Source organism: Triturus cristatus, chromosome 2_2, assembly GCF_964204655.1.
Source record: "Triturus cristatus chromosome 2_2, aTriCri1.1, whole genome shotgun sequence".
Classification (NCBI taxonomy): Eukaryota; Metazoa; Chordata; class Amphibia; order Caudata; family Salamandridae; genus Triturus; species Triturus cristatus.
The window spans coordinates 269,498,959-269,516,627 of NC_140582.1; the positions used below are offsets into that span (position 1 = coordinate 269,498,959).

The 17,669-nt window shown below is 42.9% G+C and overlaps 1 long non-coding RNA gene across 1 annotated transcript; it reads left to right on the forward strand.

Moving 5' to 3' along the window:
- The first annotated feature begins 13,711 nt into the window (after positions 1-13,711).
- LOC146862140 (uncharacterized) lies at positions 13,712-16,525 on the forward strand. Its single transcript, XR_014978383.1, has 3 exons — positions 13,712-13,785; positions 15,235-15,345; positions 16,335-16,525. It is a non-coding gene; the product is annotated as an uncharacterized LOC146862140 (long non-coding RNA).
- The last annotated feature ends 1,144 nt before the right edge of the window (positions 16,526-17,669 follow it).

A 17,669-nucleotide genomic window follows, 5' to 3' on the forward strand; every position in this document is an offset into this window, starting at 1 on the left:
CAGACATCCACACAAAGTCAGTGTGCCTGGATGGGTGATCAATGACAGGATGGGAAGGAGGAGCTGGGCACAGCCACACTTACACTTAATTAGTCAGTGTCCATCCTCCACATAAAGGTCTGCATACACCCTGTATTTAGTCTGGAGCCAGGACAGGGGAGGCAGAATGCCTGATGACTTCAAATGGAATTTCTAGAAGCTTCCCCCACCTGCCAGAGGAACACAAGCAGGTATAACTATGAACTTCAGACACCAACTCCTCAGTACACTTCTAGACCTGTGGATGCTTTGCAAGGAAGAAGTCCTGCTGTGTTGCTGAAAAGATTGCCACTCTGCTGGACTGCTGCTCTAAAGGAAGGCTGCCCTGCTGTGTTGACCTGCTGCCTGCTCCCCTCTTGACTGGGTGAGAAAGACTGGACCTGCATCTATTAAACCCAGGATCCCAGAGTGAGTCCAAGAGCCTGTTGACTGGCCTCCTGACTTGAGCCTCAAGAACAGAATGCTCCAACAACTGTGAACCCAGCACCTGAACTCTGCCATCTGTGACCCGGTGCCACACCTGTCCTGGACCCTTGGAAATGGGCTTAAGGGGCTCCGTCAGAACTGATGCATCTCCTCTTCTGCATGGCGCAAACCAGAACATCACAGCTGGTGCATGGATGGATATCATCGCAAAGAAGCACATGGCAGCCTGTTGCCTAATCGAACTGCCACTGTGCATAGGCCCTCTCATTCATTGTCAATGCAGCCTCGACGCTGCCCCCAGACTCCCCATTGCAGCTTTGCAGCTCCACAGAATTGACGCATTGCACTGACTGCGCAATGCATCCTTGAAGCCGGACTTCGCATGACAAGCCCTCATCAATGAGATTTTCGACAATGATGCAGGACCTCGCATCATAACCCCACCGTACCTCGGAACCAATGTATCGTCTCCGCTTCACGAAACATCTTCAATGTGGATCTTCGCAATGCTCTGCAAATAAGGATTTAAGATACTTTTTTCAGCTGGCCTAACTGGGTCCCAGGAGCCAGCCCGCGCGCTATCACAGTGGGCCTGAACTTGTGACTTTTTCCCGTACTGGTGTGACCACATAGTCACAATTGGTGCCTTCTGCTTTTTGGCGCTTTTTTAACTGAAGTCTTTGAACCTACTTATCCCCTGTTCTTTTGATTGGATTTTTGTCATTTTGATTTTATTTCACTTATTAAAATTTACTTTATTTTTCTAAACTGGTGTGGGATCCTTTTTTGGTGTGTTTTCACTGTGTTACTGTTTTAAGCGTTGCACAAGTACTTTACACCTTGCCTCTGAATTAAGCTTGACTGATATGTGACAACTTAACCGAGGAATAACCACAGGTTAATTTAGGGTTTGCTTGTAACTTCTCTCTGAGAAGAAGTGAGCAAAACATATTTATTTTGCAATGTAGTACATTCTGCATAGTAAGATTTAAGGGTCTGGAGAAATCATTGCATGCTATATGAAGTAATCTGGCTTCCCAAGCACTGTTCATTATTCACTCCTTGAAATCATATGTATTCAGTTTCCCTATTTTTAAAAAAATATATATTATTCTTTACTGATTTACAGCCACTGAACTACGTTGTAAACTTCTACCCACTCACGTATAACATTGTTGTGGATTTATAACAGCACCAACTTTACATCTCTGACACTACTTAGTCAGCAATTCGTAGACATTTCTGTGCAAGTTACCTCTCATCAAGGCAAATACAACCAACGTGAGGTCAAAATTCCATTCATCATCTGTTCTTTTTGCTTTTGTCACCCTAAGTGGGAAGGGTATACCCAGACGTGGGTCCCGTGCTCACTGCATCACTGGATTCATGCTAGCTTGGCTGATCAGTGATGATACCCCAAAACCAGTCCCAGGATGCTTGTTTCCAGTACAGGGAGGACCAGGATTGGCAGTTCAGGCTGGATACATCAGTCACTAAAATGTTTCGATTTCGATGCCAGCTACTAAAAATGCAGGCTTATGTCAAAAGCCTTCTTTGCAAGCAGAACCTATTATGTGGTAGCACACTGTCAAACCAACCCTAATAATTTTCATGTAGATGACTTGACCTTAACAACCCCACATGTCTTTCTGATCTCCCATGGAATCTTGCACCTTGTTGTTCTATATTTTGTAGATGACTTAGGTGGCTAAGAGCCTGCATTCCAGGAATGAAACTACAGTCAGTTGCCCCATCCTTTGCAAATATGATTTCTAGTAGACACTATTGATGGGCATTGCTAAACTACTACAACCAGAATGCATTGTATTGTATTGTATTTGCATTTATATAGCGCTACTACCCCTGATGAGGCGTCAAAGCACTTTTTTGGCGAGTAACACGTTACTCCGGAACCCATAAAGGATTAATGGTGAATTAGTATAGTGAAATATGAAAGTGATTTGAAAGTGATTTGACTGGTGAATATGTTAGTCAGTTATTTGGATTGAGAAGGGTAGTGGAGGGAAAGAAGAGGGAAAAAGGTTTGCATTTATATAGCACTTGCTACCCTTGATGAGGTGTTGAAGTACTTTTTTCGGCAAGGAGCACGCTACTTCGAAATCCATAAATGTTTTAGTGGTGAATTAGTAGAGTGAAATATGGAAGTAATTTGAGTGTTGGATATGTTAGTCAGTTATTTGAATTAAGATTGATAGTGGAGGGATAGAGTAGGAAAAAAAGGTTTGCATTTACATAGTTCTTGCTACCAATGACAGGGTGTTGAATCATTTTCTTGGCAAGTAGTATGCTTCTCCAGAACCCCCAAAGGACGAGTGGTGAATTAGTAGTGAAATATGAAAGTAATTTGAGTGGTGGATATGTTAGTCAGTTATTTTGATTGAGAAGGATCGTGGAGGGTTAGAAGAGGGAAAAAGGTTTGCATTTATATAGCGCGTGCTACCCCTGATTTTGTGTTGAAGTTCTTTTTCGGTTAATAGCATGCTACTTTGGAACCCTTAAATGATTATTGGTGAATTAGTATAGTGAAATATGAAATAAAGTAGAGTGGTGGACGTGTTAGTCTGTTATTTGGATTGAAAAGTATAAAGGAAGGATAGAAGAGGGGAGAATTTAGAAATATTCTTTTTTTGTTTGTTTTGGAGTTCATAGCAGTAGGAGGAGGCTTGGGATGAGTAAAAGGGAGGTAGAGGGGAAGAGGGGGAAGCTTTTGAAAGGCTTGTTTTGGGGGATCGGAATAGTAATAGAGGTATGATATGATGAAAGGAGGTGTCGAGTTGCGAAGAGTCTAGAAAGGGTTATTTTGGGGATCATAGTAGTGGTATGGGGTTTGGGATGAATGAGAGAATGGAGGTAGAGGATATACTGATAGTGGTATGGGGTGAGAAATAGGGTAGTGCATTGAAAAGAGTAGTAAAAAGAGGTTTGAGATGATGAGTTAGAGAGTTGGGGACAGAGGATATATTGAGAGCGCGATAGGGTGAAAAATAGGATAATGCATTGGATATGCTGAATTAGAGGCTAAGTAATAAATATATAGATCCATAAGTACATGGAATGTTAAGTGTTTAAGAAAGGTAGTATAGGTAGATTAAAGAAGCGTTAAATAATCTCCGGCTTTCAAGTATTGTTGTACTTTAAATAAATTTTATTTATTTACTTACATATATATTGTTTGTTAACTCAATAGTGAAGCAATTGTAGATAAATAGTTATGATAAAAGATTTACTTATTTATGCAGTCACTTATATACATGTTGAAAGCACAGATTAATGTAACTATCAGTAATATTTACATTTGTTAAGCAGAACTAATGAATATATATATATATATATATATATTATTTTTTTCGTTTTAAAAACATTATTCTACACAAATATACAAAGCAATACACATATGTAGGTACACATCTATAGTACAAATAAATTCTTATATACAGAAAGATATGCTGTATATTTTGCTTATGGTGGTTATGTGGGGAAGCGCCAATTCTTGAGTAGTTTTCTGAAGATAAGGTGGTTATCTGTGGATCTTATTTTGGGGGGTAAGGAGTTCAGTAGTTAGGCTGCTTGAGCAGAGAATGATGTGCCACCCATGTTTTTTTCTTGTATCTTGGGATTTTGAGGCAAGGTGCTACTCTAGAGCGGAGGTTCCTTTGTTGAATGTGTTTGGGGATTTTATTCCTGATGTAGAGTTCCATGTGTCGCTTTGTGGGTGATACAAAGCAGCTTGAACGTGGATCTTCTGGCAACCTGTATCCAATGCAGGGATTTCAAGGCAGGGGAGATGTGGTCTTGCAGTTTTATATGTAAGAATAGTCTGGCAGCCGAATTCTGAATCCATTGTAGCCTTTTCATGGTCATTAAAGGTGATCTGTGGTAGAGGCTATTGGCATAATCGAGTTTAAACAGAACAGGGGAGATGGTAGCCTGGACCTTGTGTGGAAATCCCCAATGGGGGAAGATTTGTCGCAGAGTTTTTATGGTAACAAAGCTTGATCTTGCTAGTTTGTCCACTCGGGCATTCATCAATAGCTTCCAGTCCATGGTCATACAGAGGTTTATTTCTTCCTACGATACTTTAGGTGGGGTGCCCAGATCATCAGGTCACACGGCGAGTGGGTCATAATGTTTCCAATTGCCACACGTGAGTATTTCCATTTTGGAAGCATTCAATTTGAAGTGGCTCCATGTCATCATTGATCCCCGGCTCTGAGACAACTGAACATTGGTGAGTTTCCAATGTTTTTGTGTCATTCCAGTTGAAGGAATATTTGCATGTCATCTTCATAGTTATAGCAGGTGAGGTGAAATTGATTGATCAGTGCTGTATGATGTTGAAAAGCATGTGGTACATGCAAAATGCAATGAGTGACTAGAGGAGTAAAAAATGACATATCCACACTTATTACACCCCAGCTCACATAATGTACGTTGAGGTATGGTGAAATATGGTATTTTCCGCGTTCCCATTCTTTTTTCAGAGATGTACTTTGCAAAATGTCCAGACGGAATTTTTGTCATGTAGAATGTCAATTGAAAAATATGCTACACATACTAGGCCATAAACAGTGTTGAACGGGGGGGCATTTGTAAAAGAGAACCCTCAGCTAATCTTTCTAACGCCCACACAGGCCATGATTAACATTACTTGAAACTTACAACACTGTTGTGTCCTTTCCATTCAGAAAGAATGCTGTGTGGGAGAAATTCAGGCGTTTCCTTCCATTTTCATAAGTATCCCTAAGTGGAATGTCCTTTGACAGAAATTCTGTTATGTAACATGCCTGGAAAATACAACAGTTGGAAACAAAACCCCTCTATTTCTGATTCATCCACAAAGCCTAAAAGACCTCCATCCCTGTCTGCTGTTCTAAAGACCACTTGACTCCTGCCATGGCTGGTGACAAGGTAGTAAAGACCACAACTCTCTGTGAGAATGTTTAGAGATTGCTGTTTAAAAGGCCTTTGTAAACTGTTTTCAGATTTGTAGAAAGCCTGTTGAGCAGAGAAGCTATAAAGTGAAAATGAAGATCCGGAGAGACACTGCAGAATGGTAATTCACTGTTTAAATGAAAGGACATGAGGAACCATCACCACTGACTCTGGCAGAACGCCCTTGCCATGCCAGCAGAGTGCTAAAAGCAGAAGCAGGAAGTGCCATCCCTGCACATCCCACTGCAGCAATGCATGATGGCAGAGGTCTTTCGAGACCAACAAACACAGCCGCAGGGGAAAGGACAGCAAGACGTGGGCACAGTCACAAACTATTAAGGCTAACAATGTTTGACGGAACAACGAAGAGATGAATAGTTTAGGTTCCCCGAACCCAACTTCATCACTCATTTACTTCTTCTATGGTTCTCGTTTCAACGCAGTTCCAGAAAGGCATTCCCACTAGATTCACATACATGGGACCACCTTTACATGCACACTTGTACGAAATTCCAAGGAGAGTGCACACCTATGTTTGCGGGGGTTAAATCTATTCAATATAATGCCAGTCGGCAATGCCTGGACAAGTGAGAGTGGCTTACTGGACAGGTGATTTAATTCAAATAAGTTAGCCGGTTTGCTTATGTTAGTGATTAAGCATAAATAAGACAGTTTGACGAATTTTCTGTTAGAGCAAGTGGTAAATGTCTAAACCAACACATGAGTATTTTTTGACCATGTCAGCCATCAGTAACTAATGGAATCCAGGTACTACTTTCCATCTTCCCAACGGTAGGCCTTCCTTGAAGATGTTAGACAGTCAAATCCAAGTAGCAAAATACATTGTGCAAGAGCAACGTATGCCTGGAAAGGGCCAAATTGAACACTGTAAATCCCAGAGGTAATAGTATGAGTTGGCATTAACTGGTCATTTTCTGCAAAAAAGTTTTGCATTCAATGTATCATTGCGATTAAGTTGCCAGTTTATCAACCTTCAACATATAGTGATGAGCTGCTGAGTTTTGACACAGTCCCTGTTAATCATTGATATACAACAAACAACATGGCTACATCCCTGTTGGTAGTCCAGCAGTTAAGTGCTACAGAAGACTGAAGTCCTAGCGCAACCACCAAGCACAGTGCCAGTGAGAGGGGCGTGTGTAGCCGCATGAGTTTGAAAGTGCATTGTCAAACGTATAGGGCCAATGACAGCCATGTCTTTCCTATTATAGATAAGAACAACAAGAGAGCGAGGAAAAGAAAAGAAAAACTTGTCCTCTTCCCCAGAACAATATGATCAAACAAAATGGACAAGTTTCATGCCTCAAAGCAGACTTTTTCGCTGAGATTGTTGAAAACAACGTGAAAGGAAGGAGAGCACAACTGCTGTATAAGAAACCCCTCACCCACCTACCTAGTAGGTGGCATGCTTCATCATCGGGGCCCAACTGGATTGTCTAGCACAATCCAGTTGTGCTACAACGCCTGAGATACAGCGGAGCAGGGTTATGAGCAGTGAGTGAAGTGCTATATGTGAAGTGATTAAGAGTTAAAAAAGTCTCTGGGAAATGCCCTATGAAAAAACTTTAATTAAAAGGGTCCCAGGACTAATGTAAAAAAAGGTAGGGGGGATATAAAAAAAGGAATGTTATTTTCCTTGTATCCCTAGAGACTAAGGTCAACTAGTTTCAGCCTTCAACATAGTTCTAGAGGCTTTCGTCAGGACCAGCCAAAATTGAAGAAAAAATAATTTTGGTGAATGGCCGTAAAAATAATATATAGGCCAAGTGTAAGTATCAGCACACACCCTAAAGTGTGCTGTGAGTGTTGTGATGAGGTACTCACAGTAACTCCGTTTTTGGTTACTTGAGTGGAGAGGTAGTTAATCCTCTGGATTTAGAACGCCGTGTGGTTCTCCGCTTGCAGTTTGAAAGGGAGACCAGGTCCGAAATACCTAGGGCGGCGATCGGTTCCGCTTGTTCAGCGGAACCGATCGCCGCCCTAGGTATTTCGGACCTGGTCTCCCTTTCAAACTCAAGTAACCAAAAACGGAGTTACTGTGAGTACCTCATCACAACACTCACAGCACACTTTAGGGTGTGTGCTGATACTTACACTTGGCCTATATATTATTTTTACGGCCATTCACCAAAATTATTTTTTCTTCAATTTTGGCTGGTCCTGACGAAAGCCTCTAGAACTATGTTGAAGGCTGAAACTAGTTGACCTTAGTCTCTAGGGATACAAGGAAAATAACATTCCTTTTTTTATATCCCCCCTACCTTTTTTTACATTAGTCCTGGGACCCTTTTAATTAAAGTTTTTTCATAGGGCATTTCCCAGAGACTTTTTTAACTCTTAATCACTTCACATATAGCACTTCACTCACTGCTCATAACCCTGCTCCGCTGTATCTCAGGCGTTGTAGCACAACTGGATTGTGCTAGACAATCCAGTTGGGCCCCGATGATGAAGCATGCCACCTACTAGGTAGGTGGGTGAGGGGTTTCTTATACAGCAGTTGTGCTCTCCTTCCTTTCACGTTGTTTTCAACAATCTCAGCGAAAAAGTCTGCTTTGAGGCATGAAACTTGTCCATTTTGTTTCCTATTATAGATCCTGGGGCAATTTACCATCACAATGGGCACAGACGTGAGTCTAAGCAATTTCTATTGAATCATGGGTTGTATCAGTACAATGGCACATATCTAATGCTGTGACTTTGCTGTATATACTGGGCCTCATTTACCAAAAAATGACGCAGCACAACGTCGCAAGCCATTTTGCTGCGCCAAGCTACGTCATTTTAAAAGCACAGGGATGCGTCATATTAACAACAATACGACACATCCATTTGCTTTCCCCTGCGCTGGCTCACAATTGGCTGCCATGCGCCAGTGCAGGCACTCTTGCGTCATGTTGCAATGGTGCCTGTGTGGCGGGGTTGAGTGTTTTTGTTCAAGAAGGGAAGCAGGATGCAGCACACTTAGAAAGAGGAAAAAACAAGGAGAAATAAAAGTATTTCTCCTTGTTGCGCCACTCTTACATCTTCCCTGGGGAGACATAGGATTCTGATGCATTTCCAGCTTTACAAAACTTTGGTAATCTGGTAATGTGTCAGGTTCAATACATGTTGCGTGGAAACACCCACAGCAACATCTATTGAACGTCCCTTTCAAGCAGAGTAATGAGTGAAAGGGGCTCATATTTACAAGGCCATGAACAGTCATGCAGGGTGACTTTACGTGGCCTTGTAAATATGAGCAGGCATACTGCGCCACTGGTGCATCAAAGTAAGTGACACAACGGCGGCGCAATGGCCTTGTCAATGAGGCCCACAGTTTTTTCCAGGTGCTACTTCTGGAACAGCATGACGTGTGACTCTTTTCTGTAATACCTGTGTACACTTTTTACCCCTGTGCTAAAGGGCCTTACCTCAAACTTAACATTATTTTACATTGTGGAAACGTAGGACAAAATTGCTTAGGGTTGCTGTGATATCGCCAAGGTCTAGCATGTGCAAAACATGTGAAACTGGTCCTGGGTTGTTTGTGTTCCGGTTTGGGGAGGACCTGGTCTGCCCTGGCAGTTCAGACTGGGCTGTTCCCACTGCAGCAGGGGAAAGACTGATTTGCATATGGCTGGATCTAAACTGAGGTGGTATGGTATTCAAAATAATGATGGACTGGGAATGCAGCCTCAGTACTTTCCAGTGCGGAGATTAATACTAATTACCCGAGCCTACAAATTACTTACAGCTCATTTTTTAACGCTGAACTGATCAACAAACATGACTTTTGTTAAATCAAGTTTTTATTAACACGTATTATTTTCTCCAAAATTCATTTGTTTTCTGAAAATTTATAATGAGAACTTTCATGGAGTGAGCGGCCAGTTGCAGTTAATTCGCGGGTCACAATCGCGGGAGGCTTCCCTAAAGGTAAGCCCTCGCTTTTAAATGTTTTGGCTGTTTTAAATAGTGGGGTGTATATTAGAGTGGGGCTTTAAGCAATTCTTGTCCATAGAGCGATAAGAATAAACGGAGGGCATCTCTGAATAATTTGGGAGCAGCAGCTGTTTTTTAAGGTATGCGCATTTGCAGCAAACATACTGCCTTCTAGCAATCTTTCGACTTGAGGTCAGAAACCGCGCAAGAACAACATCGGCTGTTCTGTTTTTCTTCTTTTCAGAAATTTCAAAGGACACTGCAGTAAAGCTTTGCCGCATCCAGGCAGGGTCCAAAATGCAACAGTGCAGTTCTTTAAAGACAGAGGTGTTATCAGGAAATGCTAGCATAACACCACGCCAGGTACACTTTTTTTCAGGCAGTTATGGAGCATAAATAACAGTAGTATTTTGTTTATTATTGTCTTAGACAAATCAGCATTGCACACAGGAATGAAGTCCAGTGTGAATCTAGACATTCAGAAGCCCTGATGAGAGTCCTTGCAGCGTTTGGACTAGGACTCGAAACGCGTTGGCATCCTTGTCACTGAGGAACTTTTTTTATATATTGTTCCCTTTGATTGTAAATGATGATTATCAAAATTCAATGAATTAGACTTTATGAACAGTCATTGTGAGATTTTGTAAGAGAAATAATAAGTGTTTAGTTTACTTCCGTTGTCACTAGTCTGTTTGGTCTTATTTTGTGTTATGTTTAATGAATACTGTTAATTATGTGGATTTAGTTATTGATTGTTTTTTTTTTTAAATAATGTATGCAATTCTTTTTTGATATGACTACATGTCTTTCTCTTTATACATTTTCAGAAAACAAATGAATTTTTGAGAAAATAATACGGGTTAATAAAAACCTGATTTAACAAAAGTCATGTCTGTTGATCACTTCAGCGTTAAAAAATATGCTGTAAGTAGTTCTTAGGCTTGGGTAATTACTTTTTTCTTGTTGAATTTATGGTCCTACCTGATCCTAGTCCCATTGGGCCTAACTCCTTTTTTGATTATGAGATTAATATTTCAGCATGCGCAAAACACTGCACAGCTCTTGTCACTGGGATACTGTTTGGAGAAGAAAGTATTCATACCTGCTACATAGACCTGATGAGTCCACCACATTGTTGACTTTAGAGACAGTATTGCATTCAGCAACTACCTATGCGTGTCTATTGGGTGTAGCTGCTTAAAGGGCATGTCAATATACTGTTCATTCAGCACACATAAGTGGGACAGACCACTTATCGCTGAGAGAAGGTATGGGGTCCATGAGCAGGTGCATACATCCAACAACCGTGACCACCCAGGAGCTCACAACCATCAATCTTCCAAAATAAGCTAGAGACTGCAAACTCTCTGATAAATCTAACTGGAGTTACTGAAATGCTGGCAAAGCGTCCCTGCTGCAGTCTGGGCCCACCTTCCTGGCTACTGCTGTGTGATTGCTCTGGCTGACTCAAAGTCTCAGACTGGAGGTCTGAGCAGAGCACAGCCACCTCAAATTTTTGAGCCTCATGGCAGAGAGTACCTGGCTAAACACCAGTCCACGGAGCTGCATCCACCTTTCCAGCATTTGTTTTATACAACACCAACTCGTCCCGAAGGTATCACAGCGCTTTACATGAGCACCAGTAGCGTTACAGATGGACACATTTATTTTTGTTAGGCACGTGGAGATTAAAGTGATTTGCCCAGGATCACTGGATGTTGAGCATCCCAGCCGAGACTAGAACCTAGTGCCCCAGTTTCGAAGTCGACCGCTCTAGCCATTGCTCTCAAGAGTTGCATGCTGTTTAAAGCTGTGTGTGTATCAGTGACCATTATTTTAAGAATTTCCCAGAGCATATAAATTGTAACAAACTGAGCCAGGCGTAGGTTTGAATGACAACCACAGTCACATATTCACATTAAGCAAATTGGGTTACTCAAGGCACGCGGAAAGGTATGCACCTCGAGTAATGCTCAGAAGAGCTAAATATGTGTGACAAATAATTTTGCTGTGGGGATGCTGCAAAACACATTAAAATGAGTAACAATATGCCTTGATGTGTGGTACTTTGCAGGGCTTGCATTTTCTAGATCTTTATAGGTCAGTGATCACTCACTACCTCAATTCTCTCTTTGTTCACCAGAGCCTAAATTTAAACCCCTACCATCCAGAAGTCTGGATTACCTCAGCGCGGCTCCATTTGGGTAACACCTTTTACATTGTCGCAGTTGGAACCGTGCTGCAAGCACAAAGGTATTTCAGCAGGAAAAGTTAGATCAATGTGTAGCTGAATGTGCTTCGGTTGTCCGATAATTCAAAGAGTACCTAACAGCTTTTAATTTGGTTCCATTACAGGGGTAAGGGAATGTGTGGATGTACAAGTGTTCCAAGAAAGGGACCCTGCATTTGATTTAAGGTTCATTGTTCCCGAAACAGTTCTCAACTAGGGGTGGGCGGAATTTGCGGAATTAACCTCCGCAAATTATCGCGAGAATGCAGAAAATCTCCGCAAACATGCCGGAAATATCGCGAAGATGCGGAAGTTTTTTTGCCGCCTGTTCGCGGTATTTTTTGCGTGTTCGCGGGTCGCCAACTTACCCATGCGGTCGCTCACGGGCGCGGCCATCTTGTTTTCACTTGTCCCGCCCTCTGGCGTTGTTTACTTCCTGTTCCGGGTCGCGCAATGCATGTTCGCGGTCGATATTTCCTGTTCGCGATCGCTTTTACTTGATCGCGTTGCTTTTTGCTTGCTCAGGGAGAAAATATTGCGCGAACTTGCGCACGTGGTCGCAACGGGCGCGGCCATCTTGTTTTCCACTCTATTGCATGGTTCTGGGGCCTGATTTTCAATCCTCCCTAAATCTTTTCAATCCTTTGTTTATAGCCACTTTTTTTTGGATCTTTATTACTTATTATTTCTCTAACTATTTTCCTGCCTCTATATTTTTGGTTTTTGTGTACTTTTTTTTTGTTTTTTAGCTACTTTTTCTCTTTGTATTGCCCGCTATTTATTTCCTTTACTCCTTTATTTATTTTACCTTTTCTTTCCCGCCCCGTCCCCAGAACCATGTCCAAGGGCAGGGCTGTTCGCCGGCGCAGCCAGAGCCGCGACCGCCTTCCTTGCGGAAGGCGGCGCCCACAAGGGGTGCATGCACGGGCCTTATTTGGGGAGGCGGAGTTGGCTACACTAATTTTCTTTGTGCAGCGCCACCTCCCCTCAACCCTGGCAGCAGGTGGCAGGCCTGGGTCCGGGTACGGCCTCCGGGAGCGTCGGCAGCGGTGGGGGAAGGTGCGCCGGGCAGTGTCGCGCATCTCTGGGGTCCGGCGCACCCAGGCACAGCTGACGCACCGGTGGTCTGACATCCTGGACCGTGAGCAGGACCTGCTGGACCTGCTAGGAGTGGAGGTCCCGGGGCTTGGTGAGTACCTATTTAATTATTACAACTTTGTGTCTGTTCTTCTGCTCTATGTTATATATTGCGAATATCTTTTTTTCCTTCCAACCAGCTAGAATGTTGCTGCTTGCAATACATTCCAGGTTAATAACGTTTAAAAGTCTTCTGTGATTATGACACAGTTGCTCTTCTGCGCTACTACTAATCTTACTTGTTTGCAGCTTTCCGTTTGCGCTTGCTTAGCGTGATTCTTTACGAGTTTATTTTAGAGAAATTAAGTTACGTAATGCTACAGTGACTCACGTCCACTCCTTACTTTGTCCTGTCACTAATAGATAGGGGCGGATTGATACATAGGTTTAGGTACTTTGTATGAGCTTCTAATTGGTTAGTGGTATGCGTGATGCCCCCCTCACTCAGTTACGTGACGTGCTGCTAGTACGCCAGTCTTTAGAACCTTTCTAGTTTGTTCAATGAGTGGAGGTAGGCTTTGCAGTTACTTAGCAGTAGCAGATCAGCATCAATCAAACCAAAATTTGGTGTATACAAAAAATGTAGTCATGTTCATGTGTCCTCCATGATTGGATCATACACATTGTTGAGGAATACAGTCGAAATGCATACTTAATGTACAATTGGCATGCCTGGAATAGGTGGGCTAGGTTGGGTGGTACGTTGTACTAATTCTTAGGCTTACTTGTAACTTAGTTTTCTGGAATCAGAATGGAAGAATGGATTACTGTTGATAAATAGTAACTTAAGTAGTCGAACTGCGAATCCCCCGATATTACATGTTGACCAGATGAGATCGGTCAATGTAGTTATTGCAATTGTTTACATAAGTGTTTTTTGACCGTTGTTGAAAAATATTGTATTTGCTTAAGTTGACACCATCCATCAATGTTTGTCTCTTTCTTATATCTTTCCTGTTCATCAGCACCCAGAGGCAGACGGGCAGGGACTGGGCAGTCGGCGGGACAGGAACACCACGAGGAGGACACCGCTGAGGGCTCCTCTGCTGGCCCCAGTAAGTCTTCTTGTTTTTAATAATATTTCTTATTCCATAACTTTTACTGCCCCATTTCTCCCGAACTATAGTGTGTTTCCAAATGCTATTATTTTACCACCAATTATCCTTCGATCTGTACGGTTTCAAAAAGCTTATCTCTGCCTCCGCTATGATGACTGAGTACCACTACATACTATCAGTCTGTCTGTCTGTACGGTAGTAGCTAGTCTTGCCCAGTTGGCCAGTGCCACTCTTTGTGAAAGGTTGTAATATAAAACTCATATTCACCAGTAGCTCATACAATCCGTTGGGTTGTTGTCTTGTACTACTTTTTACTCTTGTTGATGTTTAGGCTTTGAAAATTCACAGCAACAGCCCTACCAGATTTCTTAATATTTTGATATGATACCCTATAGGACATACAACTTTTGTAGGGATCTTGCACATACATTTGCACCAGAAAATAGGATGTTGGTGATGGTAGGTTGGACCTTCCTTGCACACCTCAATCAGAAATTCCGCACCCACCACAATTCCACTGCTTGACTATAGTACTGTCTTGTCATACCTATTAGGTCTCGGAACCCTCCCCCCAAGATAACCAACAAGTAGACAACCCAGAACATTAACACACGCAACCTCTGTCGTGGAAGCTATTCACATGCACACCCTTACTTTAATTTGCTCAATCGTGTAAGTTAGTCCACTCCACACCAAATACCACAAAGTCTATGTAAGTTTCAAATTTTTATTTCGATTTGAGAAGGTCTGTACACTGTTTTCTTAGCAGCACCAACCGGCAAATCAATAACATTAAAACAATATACATTGTTACACTTATACAGTTGGGAATTAAATCATGATAACTGAAGTGGTGGAAGGCAGCACCACCATCCCATAGCAATTTAGTTTATATACATTTATAAATGAAGATGTGAGTGAAGGGACCCCTCACCTCAGAAGAACCTAGTACTGGTAGTTGGTGCATCGTTCAGAAGCTCTGGTTCGTAGAAGCGAATCTTGCGTCTGTAATGCGAAAAAAGAAATGGTGTGCGTTAGTATATTGCAACTTGCAAGCATTTCTCAGCCGTGCCAAAAAGTGTAGCATCTATGGATAAGCAATATGGACTAACAGTAACAGTAGTACACCAGTTCTTCCTAAAAAAGTGGCTTGTTAATGTTTGTTGACCGCCTGTACGCAGCGCGTAGACTAGACAGTAGCAGTGTGAGGCAGGTCATGTGGGCTCAAAGGTGTCTTAAGAAGCTGCAAGGTAAAGGTAACGTCACATGTGCATGGCTAGGGCTAATCAAGCAAATGCTACAATGATCATATAACTTAGTGTCTACTCTACTACTACCAGATTTGTACTAGTGATTTATGTTAGTATTAACTCATTTTTCAACCTTGCTACTGATCAATAGGGGGGAGGTGTATATGTTGCCTAATAAATGTGTAATGTTTTCTAGGCGCACTACCGACCACCATTGCTGGGGCCAGCGAAGGCGACGCAGAGGGCGAGGATGCGGCAGTTGCAGATAGCAACGGAGGGGGAGTGGCAGCACCAGTGGCAGGCGGTGGTAAGTTAGATTCATAATCTTTAACTATTGTTTAACTTGACAGCACACTCACTGCAAAGGTGTACTGTATGTATATGTATACTGTAAAGTTGTGAATTAGGGCCCCATTAGGATGGTGGGCGTATTGCCCCCGCCGGGCTGGCTGGAATTCACTGCCGTCACAGCAGGGGCAAACCTCCCGCCATCCCTGTAGAAAATATTCAGACATGTCTAGGCGGAAAAGGGTTCAATATGGCGGTGGTGTCTCTCTCACCACACCGGCAGCCATATAATCTGCATTTTGGAATGCCTTTGCGTGGCGGCATTACCGTCCGCCACGGAAACTCATGCACACATTGCAGAGTATGCTTGGGGGCCCCCATGGAGGGTACCTACCGATGCTATGGTACCCCCCCGACTTTCAAAGCAAAACGTGACAGGCTCCGTGCGAGGCCCGTCATGTTGTGCTTGGAAAAGCAGCACAACATTTTAGCATTGCTTTCAGCAAAGCCAACCAGAATTTAAATTTAAAATAACAGGGTGCGCCCGCCACTGTGCCGGGCGCATCATCCTAATTAATTGTCCCCACGGGACCCCCACCCTTTTTTAGCAGTCGGATGGCGGGCGGACAAAGTCCGCCCACTATCCGATGTCGTAAGTAAGTATGAGTTCTTGGGGACGTTTGAAGAGTGAACTAGAAGACTAGAATTCCCTTTAATTGGTATAGGACTAGGAGCCAGAGTATTGAGTAACCAATGGCCTCATCTATCTGATTTCAACTCCGCTTTGAAAGTTTTATGGAGAAGAGCACCTGGTGCACTGTTCAACTAAAAAGTGTAAGACAGGTGGAAGGAAGAAGGACGGGCGACATTTAAAATGTTATGTACTACTGTGCTTTATTTTATAGTGCTACTCTACCATGCCACTATGTGTGTAAATAATTACCTTGTCCTACTGTTTTATTAAGACTATATTTTACAATTGTCTTGCTTTTTCTTTTTGATACACAGCTACTCCAAAAATCAACCGGAAGGAGTTGGCCGCCAAGGCACGGCGCCGGAAGCTGGAGGCAATCCAGCATGAATACCGGCGGCTGGTGGTCCTAGCCGAGGAGGAGGAGGAGACTGCAGCAGCAATTCAAGCCTCCTCCAGTGCCCCGGGCCCCAGCCACCGCCCTCCAGCGGTACGGCGCCACCGTCTGGCGGCTGCCCGCCGCCACTGTGCCATCTCCGGTGCCCCCCCCCACTGTGGCTGCAACTGCCGCGGCCTTAGACGCCGCGTCGCCCATTTAGAGGACCAGATTCGTGTCCTCCTCCAGTCCCGCCCCACCAGTTAGTCCCTGTCACTGCCCCTTTTTTAATTCCTGTTCGTTCTTGACTCGTTTGGGCGTTCTCTAGTTCTATGGACAGTCGTTGGGGTTAGGGAGGTGGGTGGGTTAGCTTTTGTGGGTTTAGTTTATTTGTTAGGGTCAATTAAATATATTTTTCTATGTTACATGCAATGTTGTTAATGTTTTGTAGGTGGGGTAACTGTTTTACATCACACTGTTTCTTTGCTGGTGCATGGCCGCCCATAGCGTGTGTTTGATTTCAATAATTTGCTGACTGTATAAGACACAAACAGATAGATGCGACACACCTCACTCATTGACTGGTCCTACTATGCATTCTTTGGAGTGGTGTTTGAAACTGACATCATTGACAACATGTCCATTATTGATTCTGCCTCCCCCAAACTTCTCTCTTACCGGTGCTTGAAGTTTATGTCCAACTGTGGCACAGCACTGGCTGCATGGTGAAGATGGTTTCCTTTTTCATACATGCCATGATTGGGGTGGTGGTGGTAGTATAGTAGTAGTAGTATACACTGGCAGGGTGGCAGCATTTCCAAAAAAAGAAAAGGAGATAGTCAATCGCCTTTGAGAGACTGTTAGAGGAGTAGTTGAATGAAGTACATCACAGAATTTACCGAGCAACAATTATATGCTCAAATATTTGCCAAAAAAACTGAATGCTGGTTATTATGAGGATAGCCTACTAGACAGAGTTACAAACTATAGTTTTGTCGACTTGGCTATGCCTACAGTCTAACAGTTAGTGCTGTATATGAGGAATGACAACAAACAAATCCAATCAATGCCGGCAATTCATGCTGAGGTATATGTTCCTTTGTTAAATAAAATAACCTGTGAAATATCCTACTCATGGGTGGGCAAGCAGAAGAAGTTCATCGCTCTGCATTGAAATTGAAGTAGTGTTGCTTTCACCACATCCGCCCCAGCAAGTGTGTGATTAAGTATTGGTGTACATTTAATTTAGTTACACCTCGACAATAAGTCACACAGC